The following is a 23,464-nucleotide window of genomic DNA, read 5'->3' on the forward strand; positions in this document are numbered from 1 at the left end:
CTTAGCACCCATGTCATCTTTCTTATCCTTCCATTTGCTTTCTTGGCTGCCAAACGGCTCCCATTTATCTGTCTCCTCTTTCTTCTGTCCAGCCATTCTGAGTGGTCATTTTTCATCCTGTTTCCTTATTCCAGTGATCCATTCATTTTCTTTAGGCTCCCTTTCCTTCCTCCTCCACACCCCGTTCCTGACAGCACTTTCGCTAGTGACGTTTTGAAGCGTTTCAAGAGTTGGCAGCTGAAGATGGTGATGGAGCTGGAATGAGAAGATGAGTTTATTGAACAGCAATCCCAGGGTTTCACATTAGAGTTCTTGGCAGTCAGTGATGGAAAATCAACTCAGCTTAAGGAAAAGGGAATTTATTGGTTCACATATCAGAAGAGGAAAAGCAGGGTGGGAGGAATTACCGTAGGAACCTGGACTTCACAAACTAGAATCAGAATTTAGTGAATTCAGTGCCACTAGGTCACTGCCTCCCTTTTCTCCACTTTTTTTTTGTTTTTTGATGTTTCTTTCTGCAGGTAGGTTTCCCCTATGTGCTGGGAAATACGGCTACTGACTTTTAGCTCCAGATTCATATCTTCCAGCAGACAAAGGGCTTCCTTTCTTTCCTGCCCACCCCCTCCAACCCCAGATCCATATAGCATTCCCAGGGAGGGCATCTGAGTGATTCTGATTAGTCATGTGTCATGAGGGCATGGGGTGGAAGGGACTAGGATATGGCACTCACAACCCCACCAGAACCATCAACAGGCAGAAGAGTGGCTCTTGAAAGGATGCTAGGATGATAAAAACAGTGTATAAGCACTGCAGAATAAAAACAAAAAAATTTTTTTTCCTGCATAATTACACAAGGACGAAATCTCTTCCTCTGTAGTTACCCTTACAATTAAAAAATTAACTTTGAAGAGAAGAAGTATACTATTATAGTACAGGGGTTCCCAACTACAAGTTTGTTCATTTGTTTTTTTTCCCTAAAACAATACCATATTAGATTTTAAAGAAAAAAGTCTGATATAATCTCCCTCTCTCAATCCACACTGGTTGAGTAGTCCTCTCCCACACTGACTCTGGGCTTGGCGGTTTGACTTGTTTTGGCCGGTGGGACAATAATACACATGATACAAAACAGAAGCTTGAAACGTGGGCATTGGGGCATGCCCTCACCTGCTGCTCTTGAGAACCCTGTTAAGCCTGGGTTAGCCAGCTGGACTATGAATAGCACACGGCCTAGATATATCCATCATTCCTACCAACAGACAACCAAATACTAGACATGGACCACCAGCTCACCGCAAAAACATGAGTGAGCAAAGATGACACCACATGGAGTAGCAGTGAGCCATCCTAACTGAATCAAGCCCAAATTTCTGAGGAAGGTGAGGGAGCGAACCACATGGACATCTAAGGGAAGATCATTCCAGACAAAGGAAGTTACCAGTATAATAATCGTGAAGTATGATGGGCCTAGCTTGTTCCAGGCATAGCAAGGAAGCCAGTGACTGAGTGCAATGAGCAAGGGGAAAGGAAGTAGGAAATGTGATCAAAGAGGTAGTGGAGGAGAGTGAATTTGACCCGGGGCCAATGCCATTGTAATGACTGGTGTTTACTCTGAGTGAGATGGGAAGCCTTTGGAAGGTAGTGAACAGAGGAGTCATGTGATCTGACAAAGGTTTTAACATGATCCCTCTGGCTTCTGCGTTGGGGAGAGTTTGAAGGAGGGAGTTGGCTAACGTGAAAGGGAAACCAGTTGAGAGGCAGTGATCCAGGGAAAGAGATGATGGTAACTTGGATGGTAGCAATCAAGGTAGTAAAAAGTGGTTGAATTCTGGCTATATTTTGAAGACAAAGCAGCAGGATTTGTTGGAGGGTAAGAAGTAGGGTGTGTGAGAGAAATTGAGTCAAGGGGGACTCCAAGGTTGTGGGTTTGAGGAAATGGTAGTTCCACTGACTACGATGGTGAAGTTACAGGAGGAGCTCGTTTGTAGGTGAAGATCAGAAGCTCAGCTCTGGACGTGTTAAATTTGAGATGTTCAGTACGTATCCCAGGGGACAGATCAAGAGGGCAGCCCGAGTTCAAGATTGAAGTCAGCTGGAGGTATAGAGTTGAGTTATCAGCACGTGGATGCTATTTAAAGCAATGCAACTGGAAGAAATTACCAAGGGAATGTGCACATAGGAAAAAACCTTTCAAGGACTGAGCCTTGGGGCGTTCCAGTGTTAAGGACAGGGAGATGGGGACTCAACAAAGAAATCTGAGAACGAGCTTGTAGCGAGGTGGGAAAAACAAACAGCTGAGAGAGCAAATATCCCAGAAGCCAGGTCAGAACGTATTTCAAGGATGAACCCAGAGATCAAATGAGAGAATGCACTAATTAGGACAACAAAATCATTATCATGTGATGATCATGTTTCTGCGAACAAAATGACAAACTGGATTTCTGGTTTAAGTCTTCTGTGAGTTGGATACTCCAAGTTGGACTCCGAGCAATGATTCTGCTTTGGGTCTGCTGAGCAGATCGGGTAAGACTGAGGGCCAGGCCTTGGACTGTAGTAAATTCATGTGACCTTGTGAGGTGATTTGGCAATCCCTCTGCTTGTATCTGCTTTTAGTGACTTTTTAGCTTTGTCACGTGCAGGGTCTGCTTGGGAATTCTGTCCTCACATCTGCGTCTAACCAGCCTGCCCTGTCAGAGCTACTCTATCAGCTGTCTTTAAGAGATGTCCCATATGGGCTGGGTCTTTCATGCATAGGTTTTTGGAGTCATTGCCACACACATGGTGAATGGTGCAATAGAAACTATGGCCCTTATCTCAGTCAGATTGGAATTTGTGCAGGAGAAAGACTTGCCTGGAAACCAGAAAGTTTTGGTTCCGGTTCTAACTCAATCACTTAATTAGATCTATTATTTAAGGTAAGTTACTAAACTTCTTAGGGCCTCAGTGTACTATCAGGATAGGTTAGATTATGCAGCTGTTAATAAATTAACTTTGAAGTCTCAGTGGCTTAACACAACAAAGGCTTATCCCTTGCTCCTGGTATACGTTTATCCCAAGTTAATGAACAGGCTCTGCTCCCCTCAGTTGCTCAGGGATCAGCCTGTTGGAGCTGATGGAGATTCTCCCAGCTAGGAGCTTCTGTGGCACTCCCACCCTCCTTAGTCCCTGAGCTTGGGGGACGAGAAGAAAGGGGAGAAAAGTTCATATGGGCTTTTCACTGCCTCAGTTCTGAAGAACTGTGCTTTGTTTCTGCTTAGAGCCCGTTGGTCACAGCTAGTTACATGACCTCACCTAACTACCATCGGAGCCGTGAAATGTAGAGAAACAAATGAAATCTTCACTGACCATTGTAGTCTACGTCACACTCAGTTTCTACATCTGTTGATAAGGTTAATAATAATACTATTATTATTATCATAGAGATACTATTATCTCATCATAATAATACTATTATTTATCTCACAGAGATGTTAGGAGGATTAAATGAGGTAATGCAGGTGACACGCTTAATGTAGAGCCTGACTCCTAGCAAATGTTGGACAAATTCTAGCCATGATAAATGTATTATTAAGTGGGCAACAAATTGTACTATTATTATTCTTATTATCGTCATTTTATGATTCTCCTAAAAGCAAGAGTGATTTTGCCGAAGCTCTAAACCATTTGTCACCTTTGGGCCGTTACAAAGTCATTCTGCCCTGAACTTCGGCTCAGGATCAAGACAAGGGCCACTGACAAAAAAAATTCCAGGAAAACTGGAATTTGACGAGGCTTCTCTTTACCCTCTACCCCTGGCCTACCCCTTTTGCCAATACTCCTGGCCATGAATGCCTCTGTCAGCAACCCAGGAGGAAGTCTGAAGACATTGGAAGCTTTCAGCTCTTTCTCCTCCTAAATGATCTTCCTGGGCCCAGAATGATTCCTACACATCCAGGCTCTAAGAGTGTGAGACACGGGAGGCTGCTGGGACAGCTCAGTTTTCCCGGCAGCAAGGCTCCCATGTAAACAGTGGAACCAGAAGGACTTAGAAAAATGGTCATACTCAATAAGCGGACTCGCTCTTGTCTGGAAATGTTTTTCAGCTTTCTATTTTCTATCTGGTGGTTCAAGGTATGAAGTTCCTACGTGACCTGGTTAAAAGCAGAAAGGTCTGTTGAGAGGCCCTATTTGTTGGTAAATATAGGAATGCGGAGAAGGAAGGAAAAATGCCAGGTGGTCCTTCAGCCTAGACTCTCTAGAAAGTCCAGCAAGACTGCTTAGCCTGAGAGTTGATCCTGTCCACTGCCTGCTACCTTGGCTTTGCCTCCTTACATTTGGCTCCCAAATCAACCCTCCTCCTTTTTACCTCCACGCCTTTGCCTGTGCTATTCTTTCTTCCTGGAACACCCTGCCCTTCTGGCTTCTGTATTCCACCTGCCAAATGAAATCACACTCATTCTTCAAGGTCTGGTTCAAGTGCCACTCACTACTTCCTTGACACCTTTGAAGAGGTAATTGCAAGGATTATGTTTTTGTATGCTATTAGCAGTGTCTGATGTTCAGTAAATGTGTGTCAAGTTGAAAATCTCCCTCTTTGTTAATTTTATCCTTTAGTGTATGTTTTTTTGGAAGCCATTGACTGTGTCAAAGTTTCAAAAAGTTTGTGGAAAGTTGTTTCTTCCCCAGAGTCTCATCAGGAAAAGCATTACGTGCTGAAATTCCCCCAAACTGTTATGTTTATAAAACTTGCAACAGTTGCCCAAGAAATCAACCTTAATTATGTGGTATCCTCTTACCATCTGTGAAACTGACTTGTAGATTAAGACCTAACCTCATCTTCACCTAATATGCTCGCTCTTCTTCCTGAGGAAGCTGTGTTATTAACTACGTTTGTGGAGCTCTCCAGATAGCAAAGTCTGTGCACATACGTAACCTCATTTAGTGCCCATCATGATCAGGGGGCTTGGTAAAGTGAGGGATAACATTTCATATGCAGCTTTTATAATCAAGCAAATATGGCCATCTCTGTTATTTCAGCAGAGTCAATCTGAACACATTTGGGATTGCTTGGGTAAGAAACTCAGGATTTACGACCTGCTATTGCATTTCAAACAGCATGAAGAAAGTGACACTGTTGTTTCCTAGAAGGCAAAGCTTCTTTTGTTTTTTTCATTACACAGCATCTTTATTTTATGATGCAAAAAAAATTATAAATCACTTTTTGGACTGTTTTGATGTCTGTAAAACAACTTGTAAAAAATGGAGTCAGTCTTTTTCAAGAAGTCCTTGTGTGCGCTGACCTTCTGGGCACCCATCCGCATGGCCCAAGGTGCTGGGAGTCTATGTTTGTCAAGGAGAAAGCCTCTCTCTGGCACCCTGATGGCTGTCACTGTGACCTGGGGTTGTCAAGACTGTGTAGACATTAGAGGTCTGGTCTACTCAGCGGGGGGCCTGGGAAACATTGTTCTGGAAGCGGGCAAGGTGGATTCCTTGTTCATCTTGCCACCCCTCTCCTGGTTGAGCACCGGAATTGCTCTGTTTTCCCATCCAGTGTACTCAGCACATTTGTCCCCCACAAAAAATTATTGTGGGGACTTAGAATCCCAAGTCAAGTATTCTTCTGTATCTGACCACTTATTTAAACTCCGAAGGGCTCTCTTCTAAACTGGTAAAAGTATTACCTGAGTGGGAAGCAGCCGCATGGCACAGGGATATCGGCTCGGTGCTTTGTGACAGCCTGGAGGGGTGGGATAGGGAGGGTGGGAGGGAGGGAGATGCAAGAGGGAAGAGATATGGGAACATATGTATATGTATAACTGATTCACTTTGTTATAAAGCAGAAACTAACACACCATTGTAAAGTAATTATACCCCAATAAAGATGTTAAAAAAAAAAAAAAAGTATTACCTGAATCTTGGGCCTTTGGCTGTTTGTTCTGGTCCAGCTACCTCTGCTAGGTGGGCTTTACACCAGCCTTACAGGCGCAAACCCTACCAGAGCCTTCAGCCTCCTGCCTTGGGGCGTTTCCCAGAAGGGATGGGTAGTTAATATCCCATGGAGCAAACCTTTGCCCACTGGGAGATGGAAGCTGGCAGATAAATTATTCTTCCTTCCTGTTAGTTTTTCTTCTTTCCTTATTTTTTAAGGCAAGATTATGAGTCTTTAAAAACCATAAGAATTCATATTCTACTCTTAAGACCAATATCTACAGACATTGGCTTGATGAGTTACTTTATTTTCATCCTTTGCCACTGGTGATGCTGAATACAATAAAAACGATCACATCCCGCTCAGAGTGACTCACCGGGCTGGGGAGTTCTGCGATTACAGACAAGTCCTCCAGAAGTTCATGTCAAGTAGTCAGAAGAAGGACAAGTAAGCAGGTAAATTACAGTATATTGTGATGTTTCATAAAAGAGGTATAGGGACTTCCCTGGTGGCGCAGTGGTTAAGACTGCGTGCTCCCAGTGCAGGGGGCCTGGGTTAGATCCCTGGTCAGGAAACTAGATCCCACATGCATGCCAAAACTAAGAGTCCACCTGCTGCAACTAAGGAGCCCGCGAGCTGCAACTAAGTCCTGGTGCAATGAAAAAAAAAAAAGGTATAAATAAAATATAGTGGAAACAGAAGACAGGGGAAATAATTCCTTTGGGGGAATCAAAGAAGGATTTATTTCTTTGGAGAAGCTGTCCTGATTCCCTTGAACTTACCAGAAACGTAGCTCTATGAGGCCAGGAACCATGTTTATTTTGTTCATGTCAGTATACCAGGCAGCGAGAATCATGCCTTGCTCAGAGTAAAGCCCTCAAATATTTGTAGCCTGAACAACAGCTAATAGATTAAGAGCAGTGACCACAGGCCAAGCACTATGATAAGTGCTTTTGTTTGCATTATATTATTTAATCCTCATGGGATCCTTATGAGATTTTGCAGTAGAGAAGCAAGACGTAGAGAAGTTAAGGTGGTCCCCATGGTTTCTAGTTAGAGACAGAGCTTTTATTCAACCCACCTTCTGCTTATTCCAATCCCATGCCCTCCGCTAGGCCAAACTCAATAAAGAGAATCTATCAATTTTTAAAAAGTCTTATTGGTGTATAGTTGATTTACAATGTTGTATTAATTTCAGGTGTACAGTAAAGTGATTCAGTTACACATATACATATATTCATTCTTTTTCAGATTCTTTTTCCATATAGGCTATTACAGAATACTGAGTAGAGTTCTCTGTGCTATATAGTAGGTCCTCGTTGGTTATCTATTTTATGTATAGTAGTGTGTATATGTCAATCCCAAGCTCCTAATTTATCCTCCTTCCCACTATGTTTCCCCTTTGGTAACCATAAGTTTATTTTTGAAATCTGTCAGTCTGTTTCTGTTTTGTAATTAAATTCATTTGTATCATTTTAAAAAAATAGATTCCACATATGAGTGATATCATATGATATTTTTCTCTGACTTCACTTAGTATACCTCTCGACGTTTTGATGATTGCCGTTGACGTGATTATTTTCCATCCACTGGCTCTCTCACTCATTCACCTAGCATGTAGGAGACCGCCAGCAGCTGGGATAATTAGAGTGGGACTTGAGAACCCCTTTGACCAGATGCCCTCTGGAAATAACCCTGTATCCGTTTGCTGGACTTGGGGAGCTTCATTCCATCTTTGAAATGTATGGGAATTTCCCACTGAGCAGCTGTTGGCCAACTGAGACCTAATTAGTCCTAGAGCATAAATAATAAGTGATCACAGAGGGTTCCTCCTCCCTCCAGTTGGGGCTCCAGATGCTGGCCAAGTGTTCCAAAGGCAACTCTGAGGATGAGGCTAAATTGTATCTAAAAATGTCATCTGGGAATTGCCTGCCTCAGAACCACAGGAATGCTCGTTAAAAAGGCAGATACCTGGGCCAAATTTCAGGGCTGCAGATTCACAGTCTCCCCCATGACTCCTTCATTCGTAACATCTGAGAATCACTGCCTCGTTGGGCTTTGGGAAATTTGACAGGATGAGACTTGTGTCCCTAGGTTTAATTTTTTTCTAGCCCTGCTTCTAAGAAGAGGTTTCCATTAGGTTATGTGCTCATATAATGGTTACACAGTGGTTATCACACAAGGTAGTAGCAGGCCATAAGCTGAAGCATAAAGTCAAGTAAGAATTCTCCCTCTGGGCCTAAAGAATCGAATAAAGGCCTTGGGAAAAATGAAGACAGTGTACTTTGAAGAAGCAGCAGCCAACCTGTGGTCTTTGAAGCTGTGACAGAGAAAAGAGCTCTGTAAGCTTTGCTTTAGTGGCTCAAAATCGCTTTCCTTACAGCCTTCACACAGCTCAACAGAAGCCACAAACCTGAGGGTAATGGGCTGGGTCTGCGTGAGGTTGAAAACAATTTTGGATAATACATCACATTTGAAAATCAGGAGTAGGGGCTTCCCTGGTGGCGCAGTGGTTGAGAGTCCGCCTGCCGATGCAGGGGACCACGGGTTCGTGCCCCAGTCCGGGAAGATCCCACATGCCGCGGAGCAGCTGGGCCCGTGAGCCATGGCCACTGAGCCTGCGCGTCCGGAGCCTGTGCTCCGCAACGGGAGAGGCCGCAACAGTGAGAGGCCCGCGTACCGCAAAAAAAAAAAAAAAAAAAAAAAAATCAGGAGTATTCACATAAGAATCTGGATTCCTGGCCTCTCTTGATAAACCCCTAAATGTGGCAATGCTGGGTCTTTTCTGAACCAGCAGTTGGTGAGACTTTAGCAGACACCGCCCACCCCTCCCACCTCTGTTTATCCAACACCGGGCCACTTCACTCATTTCCATTACCTGCAGAGGCTAAGCATTTGCACTCCTGACAGAAGCACAGCTGGGAGAGAAGCAGGAGGAATACTGAACAGGAAGCAGACGCTCCTGGAAGGAAGCATGTTCTTGATATAAAAGCCTCCCTGTCCTGCCACCATTTTAAATTCCTATGTTGATTTACTAGTTGACAATAACTTAAGAATGTTTAGAGGAAACAGCATGCAAGCAAGACTATAAGGCAGGAACAGAGTGATATCACTTACATGTGGAATCTAAAAAAAGGGTACAAATGAACTTATCTACAAAACAGAAATAGAGTCACAGATGTAGAAAACAAACTTACGGTTACCAGGGGGGAAAGGGAAGGGGAGGGATAAATTGGGAGATTGGGATTGACATATACACACTACTATATATAAAATAGATAACTTTACTAAGAACCTGCTGTATAGCACAGGGAACTCAATACTCTGCAATGGCCTATATGGGAAAAGAATCTAAAAAAGAGTGGATATATGTATATGTGTAACTGATTCACTTTGCTGTATACCTGAAACTAACACAACATTGTAAATCAACTATACTCCAGTAAAAATTTTTTAAAAAGGTAATATAAAAAGAAGAAGATAGTCAAAATAAGTGGCTCCAGATACCTACTAATGCCCCAGGGCCCCCAGCTCCACCTGGGAGGTCATGTCCAGGGACTGCTTCCTATTTTTATGGAACAGAGCTATTTGTCTGTGTATGCCCTTAGCCTCCAGGGCGATAAATTCTTAAATTACTTTTATAGGAGAAGCTTAGAGACTTGTAGAAATTAATTGCCTTTTGTGATAATGTGTATATAGTGACAAAAGAAAGAAATGCTTGGATGGATGTAGCTAAATACTTCCTGATACTTTCTAGGTACCAGCCTGGCTGGATGCCTGTTGCATTCATAGAGTATTACATTTGATCCTCACAAACCCCATGAGGTAGGTCTTGCTACCCAACCTTATGGATGAGGAAACTGAGGTTCAGAGAAGGGAAGAGGTTTGCCCAAGGCACACTAGTGGTAAGTGACAGAGCTGGGCTTTAAATCCAACTGTGCCTGATTGTGAAGTTAGCAATTTTTCTACCCGGGGATGTCATGTGATATTTTCTCATGTTTTACATGGTTTCAAGAGACATGTTATGACAGGAGACATATATAATGGTACTTATTGGATTGTATTATACTAAGCAGTAGGTCATGCCACCTTAGAAATTTAACAGCATTTTTCTAAATGGTGTGAATGTTTACCTGCCTTTGGGTTAGGACTATCACAGGTGACCCCTTCTGACTTCTAAAAAATTGTGATTATTTTTCAATTATTTAGCACTATATAGTTTAATTTTTTTGGAGAAAGATCCTTAAAAGAATGTATATTAAAGCCTGCAATTTCTTTAGAAGAAAGAGGGAAAGTTTTGCCAATTAACTATACATTCATTCATTTCACTTCATTCATTTTTAGTTTTATTTTCCCCTAGCTTTATTGAGATAATATTGACATATAACATTGTATAATTTAAAGTGCACAGCACGTTGATTTGATACACTTATCTATTACACAATTATTACCACCATAGTGTTAGCTAACACCTCCATCTCTTCACATAATTACCATTTCTTTTTTGTGGGGAGAACATTTAATATCTACACTCTCAGCAACTTTCAAGAATATAATAAAATATTATTAACAATAATCACCATCGTATACATTAGATTCCCAGATTCATCTAATAACTGAAAGTTTATACTCTGACCCAACATCTCCCCTTTTCCCCCACCTCTCAGCCCCTGGTCCTACCAGCCTACTCTCTGCTTCTGTGAGTTCAGTTCTTTTAGATTCCACGGGTAAGTGATATCATACAGTATTTGTCTTTCTCTGACACTTATTTCACTTAGTATAATGCCCTCAAGGTCCATCCATGTTATGGCAAGCAGCAGGATTTCCTCCTTCTCATGACTGAATAATATTCCACTGTGTGTGTTGTGTATTTACCACATTTTCTTTACCCATTTATTGACAAACACTTAAGTTGTTTTCATATCTTGGCTTATTCTTTGATGATAGCCATTCTAGCTGTTGTGAGGTGATATCTCATCGTGGTTTTGATTTACATTTCCCTGATAGTTACAGATGCTGAACACCTTTTTATGTACCTTTGGCCATTTGTATGTCTTTTTTGAAAAAAATGTCCATTCAGTTCCTCTGTCCTTTTTTAAAAAAAAATTTTTTTTGCCCTTGAGTTGTATCAGTGCTTTGTATAATTTGAATATTAACCTCTTATCAAATAGATGATTTACAAATATTTTCTCCCATTCTGTAGGTTGCCTTTTCACTTTTTTGATGGTTTCCTTTGTGCAGAAGGTTTTTTCTTTGATGTAGTCTCACTTATTTTTGCTTTTGGTGTCAAATCCAAAAAATCATTTCCAAGACCAATGTTGAGGAGTTTATACTCTATGTTTTCTTCTAGGAGTTTCACAGTTTGAAGTCTTACATTCAAGTCATTAATCCATTTTGAGTTAATTTTTGTGTATGGTATAAGATAGGGGTCCATTTTCATTCTTTTGCAGGTGCTACCCAATTATCCCAATGCCATTTATTGAGACTATCCTTTCCCTATTGAGTATTCTTGGTGCCTTTGTTGTAAATCAAATGACTGTATATGAGTTGGTTTATCTCTGATCTCCCTGTTCTAGTTCATTGATCTGTGCATCTGTTTTCATGTCAACCCTGTGCTGTTTTAATTACTAGAGCTCTGTAATATAGTTTGAAATCAGGAAGTGTGATGCCTCCAGCTTTGCTCTTTCTCAAAACTGCTTTGGCTATTCAGGGTCTTTTGTCATTCCATACAAATTTTAGGATTGTTTTATTTCTGTTGGAATTTTGATAAGGATTACATTGAATCTGTATTTTGCATTGGGTAGTATGGATATTTAACAATATTCTTCTAATTCATATGCTCAGAGTATCTTTCCATTTTTCATGTCTTCTTCAATTTCTTTCATCAGTATTGTATAGTTTTCAATGTATAGGTCTTTCACCTCCTTGGTAAAATTTATTCCTAGGTATTTTATTCTTTTTGATGCAATTGTAAATCAGATTGTTTTCTTAATTTCTCATTCCAATAGTTCATTGTTAGTGTGTTGAAACACAGCTGATTTTGTATCCTGCAACTTTACTAAATTTGTTTATTCTCACAATTTTTTGGGGGGAGAATCTGTAGGGTTTTCTATATATAATATCATGTCACCTGTAAATAGATAAAACTTTACTTCTTATTTTGATTTGGATGCCTTTTCTTTCCTTTTCTTGCCTAAATGCCCTGGGTAGGACTTCTAGTACTATTTTTAATAAAAGTTTAAAGAGGGCTTCCCTGGTGCCACAGTGGTTAAGAATCCGCCTGCCAATGTGGGGGACACGGGTTCAAGCCCTGGTCTGGGAAGATCCCACATGCTGTGGAGCATCTAAGCCCATGTGCCACAACTACTGAGCCTGCGCTCTAGAGCCCCCGAGCCACAACTACTGAGCCTGCGCACTGCAACTGCTGAAGCCCACACGCCTAGAGCCCGTGCTCTGCAACAGGAGAAGCCACCGCAATGAGAAGCCCGCACAGTGAAGAGTAGCCCCCATTAGCCACAACTAGAGAAAGCCCATGCACAGCAACGAAGATCCAATGCAGCCAAAAATAAAATAAAAATAAATTTTTTTAAAAAAAGAGGGCTTCTCTGGTGGTGCAGCAGTTAAGAATCCACCTGCCAATGCAGGGGGCATGGGTTCGAGACCTGGTCCGGGAAGATCCCACATGCTGCAGAGCAACTAAGCCCATGTGCCACAACTACTGAGCCTGCGCTCTAGAGCCCATGAGCCACAACTACTGAAGCCCATGTGCCTAGAGCCTGTGCTCTGCAACAAGAGAAGCCACTGCAATGAGAAGCCTGGCCATTGCAACGAAGAGTAGCCCCTGCTCACTGCAACTAGAGAAAGCCCGCGCATGGTAATGAAGACCCAATGCAGGAAGGAAGGAGGGAGGGAGGGAGGGAGGAAGGAAGGAAAAAGGAGGGAAGGAAAGAAGGAAAAAGGAAGGAAGGGAAGTAAGTAAAGGAAGGAAGTAAAGTAAGTAAAGGAAGGAAGTAAAATAAGTTAAGTAAGCAAAGTAAGTAAGTTAAGTAAGTAATTAAAGTAAGGGCATTCTTGCTTTGTTCCTGATCTTAGAGAAAAAAGTTTCCAGCCTTTCACCATTTAGTATGATGTTAGCTGTGGGCTTGTCATATATGGCCTTTATTGTGTTGAGGTACATTGCCTCTATAGCCATTTTGTTGAGAGTTTTTATAGTGAAAGATGTTGAATTTTGTCAAATGCATCCTCTGCATCTATTGATTTTTATCCTTTTGTTAATGAAGTGTATCACATTAATTGATTTGCAGATGTGGATCCATCCTTACGTCCCTGGATAAATCTCACTTGATTATGGCATATGATCCTTTTAATATGCTGTTATAATCAGTTTGCTAATATTTTGTTGAGGATTTTTGTGTTTATGTTCCTCAGGGTTATTGGTCTATAGTTTTCTTATAGTATCCTTGTCTGGTTTTGGTATCAGGGTAATGCTGGCCTGGTAAGATGAATTTGCATGTGTTCCCTCCTCTTCTATTTTTTGGAAAGGTTGAGAAAGATTGGTTTTAATTCCTCTTCAAATGTTTGGTGGAATTCACCAGTGAATCTATTTGCTCCTGGGCTTTTTTTGTTATTGGATGGTTTTTGATTACTGACTCAATCTCACCACTCATGATTTTTCTGTTCAGATTTTCTATTTATTCATAATTCAGTCTTGGTAGGTTGTAGAAATTTATCTACTATTCTAAGTTGGCATGTATTTATTATTCATAATATTCTCTTATAATACTTTGTATTTCTGTGTTATCAATTGTAATATCTCCCCTTTCATTTCTAATATTATTTCTAATAAGTTCTTTATTAGTTAGCCTGCCTAAAGGTTTGTCTATTTTATTTATCTTTTCAAAAAACAGGTCTTAAGTTCATTGATTTTTTTCCTAATGTCTTTTTTAGTTTCTATTTCATTGATTTCCACTTGAATTTGTTATTTCCTTCCTTCTACTAAACTTACATTTAGTTTTTTCTTTTTTATAGTTCCTTAATGTGTAAAGTTAGGTTGGCTATTTGAGATCTTTCTTTTTTCTTTTTTTTAAAAATTAATTAATTTATTTGTATTTAGTTTTGGCTGTGTTGGGTCTTTGTTGCTGTGCGCAGGCTTTCTCTAGTTGCAGAGAGTGAGGACTACTCTTTGTTGCAGTGTGCAGGCTTTGCATTGTCATGGCTTCTCTTGGTGAAGAGCATGGGCTCTAGGCATGTGGGCTTCAGTAGTTGTGGCACATGGGCTCAGTAGTTGTGGCGCACAGGCTTAGTTGCTCCGCAGCGTGTGGGATCTTCCTGGGCCAGGGATCGAACCCGTGTCCCCTGCATTGGCAGGCAGATTCTTAACCACTGCGCCACCAGGGAAGCCCTTTCTTTTTTCTTTATGTAAGTGTTTACTGCTGTAAAATTCCCTCTTATAACTGCTTCTGCTGCATCCTGAAAGTTTTGGTATGTTGTATTTCCAATTTTTATTTGCCCCAAGATATTTTTGATTTCTCTTTCAATTTCTTTTTCAACCCATTGATTGCTTAGGAGCATTTTGCTTTATCTCCACGTATTTGTGCATATTGTAGTTTTCCTCTTGTAATGGATTTCTAGTTTCATGCCACTGTGGTCAGAAAAGATGATTGATACGATTTCAGTCTTCTTAAATTTATTGACTTGTTTAATGGCCTAATATATAGCTATCCTTGAAGAATGTTCCATGTGTATTTGAGAAGAATGTGTATTCTGCTTTTGGATGGAATGTTCTGTAAATGTCTAAGTCCATCTGGTCTAATGTATAGCTTAAGTCCAATGTTTCATTTTTGAATTTTGGTCTAGATGATCTATCCAATGTTGAATGTGGGGTACTAAAGCTCCCTACTATTACTGTCTCTTTCTCCCTTCAGAGATGTTTATATTTGCTATATAGCAATATATATATTTGGATGCTTTGATGTTGGGTATATGTGTATTTATGATTGCTATATCTTCTTGATGAATCGAGCCCCTTTATCCTTATATTTTGACCTTCTTCGTCTCTTATTAATGTTTTCGGCTTAAAGTCTATTGTGTTTGATACAAGTGTAGCTACCCCCACATACTTTTTGTTTCCACTGGCAAGGAATATATTTTTCCATCCCTTCACTCTGAGCCTATGTGTGTCCTTAAACCTGAAGTGAGTCTCTTGTAGGCAGCATATAGTGGGGTCTTGATTTTAATCCATCCAGCCATTCTGGGTCTTTTCATTGGTGAATTCAACCCACACATATTTAGACTTATTACCGATACGTAAGGACTTAACTAATGCAGTCTTATTAATAGTTCTCTGTTTGTTTTATATTTCCATTGTTTATTTTTAACCTCTGTTTCTGGCTACCTTTATAAATTGGTGATTTTTTATGATAGTATATTCTGTTTCCCCTTTCTGTATCTTTTGTGCTTTTACTATAGGTTTTTGCCTTGTGGTTATTATGATGCTTACATAAGATATCTGATAGATAAAACAGTCTATTTTAAGCTGATAGCAACTTCAATTTTCAACAAGACCTTCCCCCTTTTACTTTCCCTCTTTTAAGATTTTGATGCATTATTTACTTTTTATATTGAGTATTCATTAACAAATTATAGTAGCTATAATTTTTTTTTTTTTTTTTTTTTTTGCGGTACGCGGGCCTCTCACTGCTGTGGCCCCTCCCGCCGCGGAGCACAGGCTCCGGACGCGCAGGATCAGCGGCCACGGCTCACGGGCCCAGCCGCTCCGCGGCACGCGGGATCCTCCCGGACTGGGGCACGAACCCGTGTCCCCTGCACCGACTGGCAGACTCCCAACCACTGCGCCACCAGGGAAGCCCTATAATTATTTTTAATACTGTTTTCTTTTGATGTTTATACTGTAGTTAAGTGGTTAACACACCATCCTAGTACAGAATTAGTTTTTTAAGTTTGAATATTTACTTTTACCCGTATGCTGTATACTTTTGTATGCTTTCATGTTACTAATTGGCATCTTTAAATTTCAGCTTGAAAAAACCCCTTTTAGCATGTCTTGCAAAGTAGGTCTAGTGGTGATGAACTCCTTCAGATTTCGTTTTTCTGCTCTAGGAAAATCTTTATGTCTCCTTCCTATCTATATCTGAAGGATAACTTTGCTGGATGGAATATTTTGGGCTGGCAATTTTTTTCTTTCAACACTTTGAATATATTATTGCTTCTCTCCTGACCTAGAGTTTTAGCTGAGAAATCTTCTGAGAGCAGGCCTAATGGGACTTTCTTTATAGGTTACTATCTTTTTTACCTTGGCTGTTAGGATTATCTCTTTTTTTTGTGTGGTACGCGGGCCTCTCACTGTTGTGGCCTCTCCCGTTGCGGAGCACAGGCTCCGGACGCGCAGGCTCAGCGGCCATGGCTCACGGGCCTAGCCGCTCCGCGGCATGTGGGATCTTCCCGGACCGGGGCACGAACCCGTGTCCCCTGCATCGGCAGGCGGACTCTCAACCACTGCGCCACCAGGGAAGCCCCATCTCTTTATTTTTGATTTTTGACAGGTTCATTATAATGTGTCTTGGATAAGGTTTTATTTGCACTGAGATAACAGCGTTATATTAGCTTTGTGAACTTGGATGTATAATTCTCTCCCCAGGTTTGGAAAGTTCTCAGCTATTATTTCTTTATTTTAAATTGAAGTATAATTGACATATATCTTTGTATTAGTTTCAGGTGTACAACATAATGATTTGATATTTGTATATATTGCAAAATGATCACCACAAGTTAACATCTGTCACCATATGCAGTTACAAATTTTTTTCTTGTGATGAGAACTTTTAAGATATACTCTCTTAGCAACTTTCAATTATGCGATACAGTATTAACAACTATAGTCACCGTGCTGTACGTTACATCCCCATGACTTATTTATTTTATAACTCAAAGTTTGTACATTTTGACCTCCTTCACCCATTTTACCAACCCCTCCCCTCCACCTACCTCTGGCAACCACTAATCTGTTCCCTGTATCTGTGAATTTGAGGGGTTTTGTTTGCTTATCTGTTTAGATTCCACATATAAGTGATGTCACATGGTATTTGATTTTCTCTGACTTATTTCATTTAGCATAATGTTCTCAAGTTCCATCCGTGTTTTCGCAAATGGAGAAATTTCATGTCATTTGTTTCTTTATGGCAGAATAATATTCCACTGTGTGTGTTTGTGTATAAAATATACATGTACACACCATATCTTCTTTATCTATTCATCCATCATAGACACTTAGGTTGTTCCCATATGTTGGCTATTGTAAATAGTGCTGCAGTGAATTTGGAAATGTGTATCTTCTTGAGTTAATGTTTTCGATTTCTTCACAGAAATAAATACCCAGAGGCAGACTTGCTGGATCATATGGAAACTCTGTTTTTAATTTTCTTAGGAACCTCCATACTGTTTTTCATAGTGGCTGCACCAATTCACATTCTCACTAACAGTGTACAAAGTATTCCCTTTTCTCCACATCTTCACCAACATTTGTTATTTCTTGTCTTTTTGATAATAGCCATTCTGACAGGTGTGAGGTGGTATCTCACTGTGGTTTTGATTTTCATTCCCCTGATCATTAGTGATGATGAGCATATTTTCATGTACCTGTTGGCCATCTGTATTTCTTTTTTGGAAAAATGTCTACTCAGACACTCTGCCCATTTTTAAATTAGATTGTTTGTTTTGATATTGAGTTGTATGATTTCTTCATGTTTCAGATATTAATCCCTTATCAGATATATATTTTGCAAATATTTTCTCCCATTCTTTTTGTTTTCTTTTCATTTTGTTGATGGTTTCCTTTGCTGTGCAGAAGGCTTTTGATTTGATGTAGTCCTCCTTGTTAGTATTGCTTGTTGCCTTTGCTTTTAAGGTCAGCTCTAAAAAATCTTAGCCAAGACTGATGTCAAGGTGCTTATCACCTATGTTTTCTTCCAGGAGTTTTATGGTTTCAGGTCTTACACTCAAACTTTAATTGATTTATAGTTAATTATCATGTAATTTCCAGCTTCATTCTTTTGCATGTGGTTGTTCAGTTTTCCCAATACCATTTTTGAAGACACTGTCCTTTCCCAATTGTATATTCTTGGCTCCTTTGTCATAAGTTAATTGGCCATATATGCATGGGTTTAATTTTGGGCTCTCTATCCTGTTCCATTGATCTATGTGTCTGTTGTTATGACAATACCATACTGCTTTGATTACTATAGCTTTGTAATATAGTTTGAAATCACAGAGTGTGATGCCTCCAGCTTTATTCTTTATCAAGATTGCTTTGGCTTTTCAGGGTTTTTGTGGTTCCATGCAAATTTTAGGATTGTTTGTTCTATTTCTGTTAAAAAAAAAAAAGCAGCAGAATTTTGATAGGGATTGCATTGAATCTGTAGATTGCTTTGGGTAGTATGGACATTTTAACTATTAATTATTCCAATCCATGAGCATGAAATATCTTTCCATTTATTTATGCAAGCGGGGTATTAAAGTCCCTACCTTTATTGTTTTGCTGTCTATTTCTCCTTTTAGTTCAATTAATTTGTCTTATATATTTAGGTACTCCTATCTTGGGTGCATAAATATTTACAAATGTTTTGTCTTCTTGTTGGATTGACCTCTGTCATTATGTAATGTCCTTTTTGTCTCTTAATGAAGTGTTTATTTTAAAGTCTATTTTGTCTGATATAAGTATAGCTATCTCAGCTTTATTCTGGTTTCCATTTGCATGGAATATCTTTTCCCATCCCTTTACTTTTAGTCTGTGTGTGTCCTTATATCTGGAGTCTCCTATAGGCACTGTAGAGATAGGGTGGCTGAATGGATTTAAAAAAAAAAGAGAGAGACCTATTTCTTTTTACTGGAGAATTTAGTCCATTTACATTTGAAGAAATTATTGATATGTGTGTGTTTATTGTGTGGTAATTGTTTTCTGTTTTGTAGTTCCTCTGTTCCTTTCTTTTTCTCTTGTTCTCTTCCTTTGTGGTTTGATTTTCTTTAGTAGTATTCTTCAATTCCTTTCTCTTTATCTTTTTTGTATCTGCTATAGACTTTTGCTTTGTGGTTACCATGAGCCTTACATATAACAGCTTATATCTATAGCAGTCTATTTTAATTTGATAACAAGTTTGAGTGCATTCTAAAAGCTCTACATTTTTATTGTCTCCCCCACCTCCAAATTTTGTATTTTTGATGTCACATTTTACATCTTTTTATCTTTTGTATCCCTTAATTATTGTAGTTATAATTGTTTTTTTACTAAAACTTTTGTCTTTTAACCTTCACTACTAGGTTAGGAAATTTTTCAGCCATTACTTCTCCAAATACATTTTCTGTCACTTTTTCTTTCTCTTCCCTACTGAGACCTCTATAATACAAACGTTGGTCTGCTTGATGTTGTCCCATAAGTCCCTTAAACTACCTTCATTTATTTTTTCTTTTTTTTTCCTGCTCTGTTAATGTACTATAGTACATTTTTTCCAGTTCAGTTATTGTATTCTTCATTAATATGACTTATGTTTGGTACCTTTTTTTTTTTTTTTTTTTTTGCGGTACGCAGGCCTCTCACTATTGTGGCCTCTTCCGTTGTGGAGCACAGGCTCCAGACGCGCAGGCTCAGCGGCCATGGCTCACGGGCCCAGCCGCTCCGTGGCATGTGGGATATTCCCGGACCGGGGCATGAACTCGCATCCTCTGCATCGGCAGCATTAGCAGAGGGACTCTCAACCACTGCGCCACCAGGGAAGCCCTTTGGTACTTTTTTATACAGGATTTTGTCTTTTTTTTTTTTTTTTAAGTTCTCACTGGGTTCATCCATTCTTCTCCTGAGTTCAGTGAGCACCTTTATGACCATTACTTTAAACTCTTTATCAGATAAATCACTTATTTTTGTCTCATTAAGGATATTTTCCTGAGATTTTATCTTGTTCTTTCATTTGGAACATAGTTCTCTTTTTCTTCATTTTCCTTGACTTTCTGTGTTGGTTTCTGTGCATTAGGTAGAAGAGTCACTTCTCCTAGTCTTGAAGAAGTGGCCTCATGTAGGACAGGAACCTTATCATTTAACCCTGTTTAGCTCTTTGTTGTCTTTCAAACTTTTGTGATTGTCCAAGAAGATTTATTTTTAGTGGCTCCCAGTAGTTGAGAGTGTGCCAAGACCTGTAAGTGTCCGAAAGAGGAGAATCTCAGTCAGCATCTGGATTTAGGCTGACTGGAAGCCAGAAACTCAGGCAGCAGCTTTGAAAGTATTCAAATGTATACAGTCCAGCGGGACCAGGTTAGGGAAGTTTTCAGCCATGACTTCTTTGAACAAGCTTTCTGCCTCTCTCTCTCTCTCTTCTTTTTTGGGACCCCTATCATATGTATATTGATCCTCTTAATGATTTCCCGTAAGTCCCTCACACTATTGTCTCTCTTTCTCTTTCTGTTCCCCAGCCCGGATGAATTCTACTCCCTGGATTTGAGTTAGCTGATCCTTCTGCTTGACTAGTCTGCTGTTGAACCCCTCTATTGAATTTTTCAGTACAGTTATTGTATTCGTACACTCTGTGATTCCTATTTGGTACTTTAAAATATTTTTTCTCTTTATGGAAATTCTCACTTTGTTCATGCAATGTTTTCCTGACTTCAGTGAACATCTATATATTATTTTGAAATGTCTATTGGGTCATCACTTATATCTGTTTCATTAGGATCTGTTTCTGGATATTTGTCTTGTTCTTTTGTTTGTAACGTATTTCTCTGTTGCTTCATTTTCTTTGACTGTGTTGGTGTCTGTGCTTAGACAGAACAGTCACCTCTCCCAGTCCTGACAAAGTGGTCTTGTGTAAGAGATGAGCCTCAGCAGTAAGCCTAGCCCTTGCTCCTAGTTGTTTCTCAAGCCTTTGTGATTGTCCAGGCTGCTTTCTTTGTTCCTACTGGCTCTCAGTAGTTGAGGGTGTACCCAGATATGACAATGTCCCAAAGGGAAGGACTGCAATCAGCACATAGATACAGGCTGGTTGGAAGCTGGACCTTTAGGCAGCAGCTGGTTAAAGTATTTAGACCTTCCAGGTGGGTGTTTTGCCTGCTCCCTCTGATTTGGGCCTGGGTCTATGGCAGTGGGGTGTGTGTGCGCGTGTGCGTGCTTCTGAGTCTAAGCTAAGAACTCCTTTGTTGTTTGCTACAGTTCTGTGGGACTTGTGAATGTCAACTTGTGAACCCTGTTGGCTCTCAGAGTCAGGTGATCCAAGGGTCTTTCCCTCAGGCAGCAGCCGTAAAAGCTGGGGCATAAGACACTTGTGAAAGCTCCTTTCAGGGATATACTGGTGACTTGAAGCAAGCTAGAGGGAGAGAGCGGGGGGAGGCGTCTGCTGGTTTCCCTAGTCTGAGGAGGATTGCAGTCAGCCCCTGTAAGTGTGCTCAATTAGAAACCTGACCCTTAGGAATCAGCTTTTTTTTTTTTTTTTTTCCGGTACGCAGGCCCTCACTGCTGTGGCCTCTCCCGTTGCGGAGCACAGGCTCCGGACGCGCAGGCTCAGCAGCCATGGCTCACGGGCCCAGCCGCTCCGTGGCATGTGGGATCTTCCCGGACTGGGGCACGAACCCGTGTCCCCTGCATCGGCAGGCGGACTCTCAACCACTGCGCCACCAGGAAAGCCCAGGAATCAGCTTTTAAAGTACACAAATAAGAGCCTTTCTTTGCTCCCTTTGCATTGAACCCTGGGAGGATAGCTGTGGCGAGTGCTCGCACACCTGTTAAAAACGTTTGCTAGTCTTGTGGGTCTCCTGGATGCAAGCCCCATTGGCTTTTAGAATTAGGTATTTTGGGAGCCTGTCCCTTGGGTGGGGTCTTAAGAGTTGTGGTGGTGAATGTGGGGTCCAAGTCCTCCACTCTTCAGGGAGAAGTTGGAATTGGAGTTCTCTCCTGATTATATATTGCTGTGCTGGGCGTGAGGTTTATGTCAAGCACGTCTCAGCCTTTCCTACCCACTTTGACGTGGGTATGCTCTGGTTTTACCCAATGTATAGGAGTCGCTTAGGGTTTCTGGATTTCTTTCAAAGGAAACTGCTCCATGTGCAGCTGTACATTTGGTATGTCCATGGGAGGAGGGGAGTTCAGGAGCCTCCTATGTCACCATCTTTGCAGCCAGGATTGCTCATGTCATAGGGCACTGAAGGCAGAAGGAAGGTAATGTGCTGAAAGGGAGGGAATGTTCAGAGACAGACCATCTCCTAGGTTCCTTCTGGCATCTTACTCAGATTCCCTAGTGTTTACAAAGACCTTTAGTCTCTTCATAATCCTTTCTTGCATCCCACTCTTTCAGATTCATATCTTGAAAACTCCATTTTCTAATATGAATCCCTTGCTTTAAACATTTTTACAACCGCCACAATTTACTGAGTGCCCACTTTTAGGGACCCTTCGCCAATACTCTGCAAGTTCTGTACCAACCACCCAGATTGATGGTTGAGGAAATGGAGTCTCAAGGCAACCCTGGGCTATTTAACTGTAAATACCAGTTTACTTTTCACTTGACGGATTTTTCTCAAATTCTGCGACTGGTGGCAGCATGTCAGGCATTACTCCAAACCACACAGTAAATAAGATATGCCTTGCAGGCGCACTAATGTTGACTCAGATTGTTGTGGGAGATCTATTACTTTATTTCCTTCCATCCATTCAGTTATTTTGTATTCAGTGGGCATTAGCAATCCAGAAAAACATTCTGCAGGAAACAGGACCCAGACATCTAGTATTTTCTAAAGCTCCTCAGGTGACCACAAAGGGCAGCGAGGTTGAGAACCTCTGCTTGTATACGATCTGGCCCAGATAGAGAATAAAGCTTCTTGGGCTTTAGGCTCCATAATCAAATTAAGATTTTGAAGCTGAGTTTCTACACCCCTGGCCCATGGCTCTACTGCACCCCCCCTTTTTAAAAATTAATTAATTTTTGGCTGTGCTGGGTCTTTGTTGCTGCATGCGGGCTTTCTCTAGTTGCGGTGAGCGGGGGCGACTCTTCGTTGTGGTGCATGTGCTTCTCATTGCAGTGGCTTCTCTTGTTGCGGAGCATGGGCTCTAGGCACACGAGCTCAGTAGTTGTGGCACGCGGGCTCTAGAGCACAGGTTCAGCAGTTGTGGCGCACGGGCTTAGGAGCTCCGCAGCACGTGGGATCTTCCCGGAGCAGGGCTTGAACCTGTGTCCCCTGCATCGGCAGGTGAACCACTGTGCCACCAGGAAAGCCCTACTGCACCCTTTTTGTTAGCTCTAAGTTGAGGAAGGAAGTCAAGGGGCAGGATTCCACTCTCACATCTCTACCTAGGCTTTTTAGTCCCAAGTTGAATACTCATGGTTCTGCTATACCTGATAATAAAACCATTACCACACTGAGTTATCTTTCAAATCTTAGCAAAAGCTTTTTCTCGTTGGACTATCTGCAGGTACTTTGGCATGCTGTATTCTAGGCTCCCATGACTTACATATTAGGCTGCAATTCTTTACTAGGCTGTCTTGACCACAGGTGGTGAGCCTCAAA

Source organism: Globicephala melas, chromosome 17 (assembly GCF_963455315.2).
Source record: "Globicephala melas chromosome 17, mGloMel1.2, whole genome shotgun sequence".
In the NCBI taxonomy this organism is placed as follows: Eukaryota; Metazoa; Chordata; class Mammalia; order Artiodactyla; family Delphinidae; genus Globicephala; species Globicephala melas.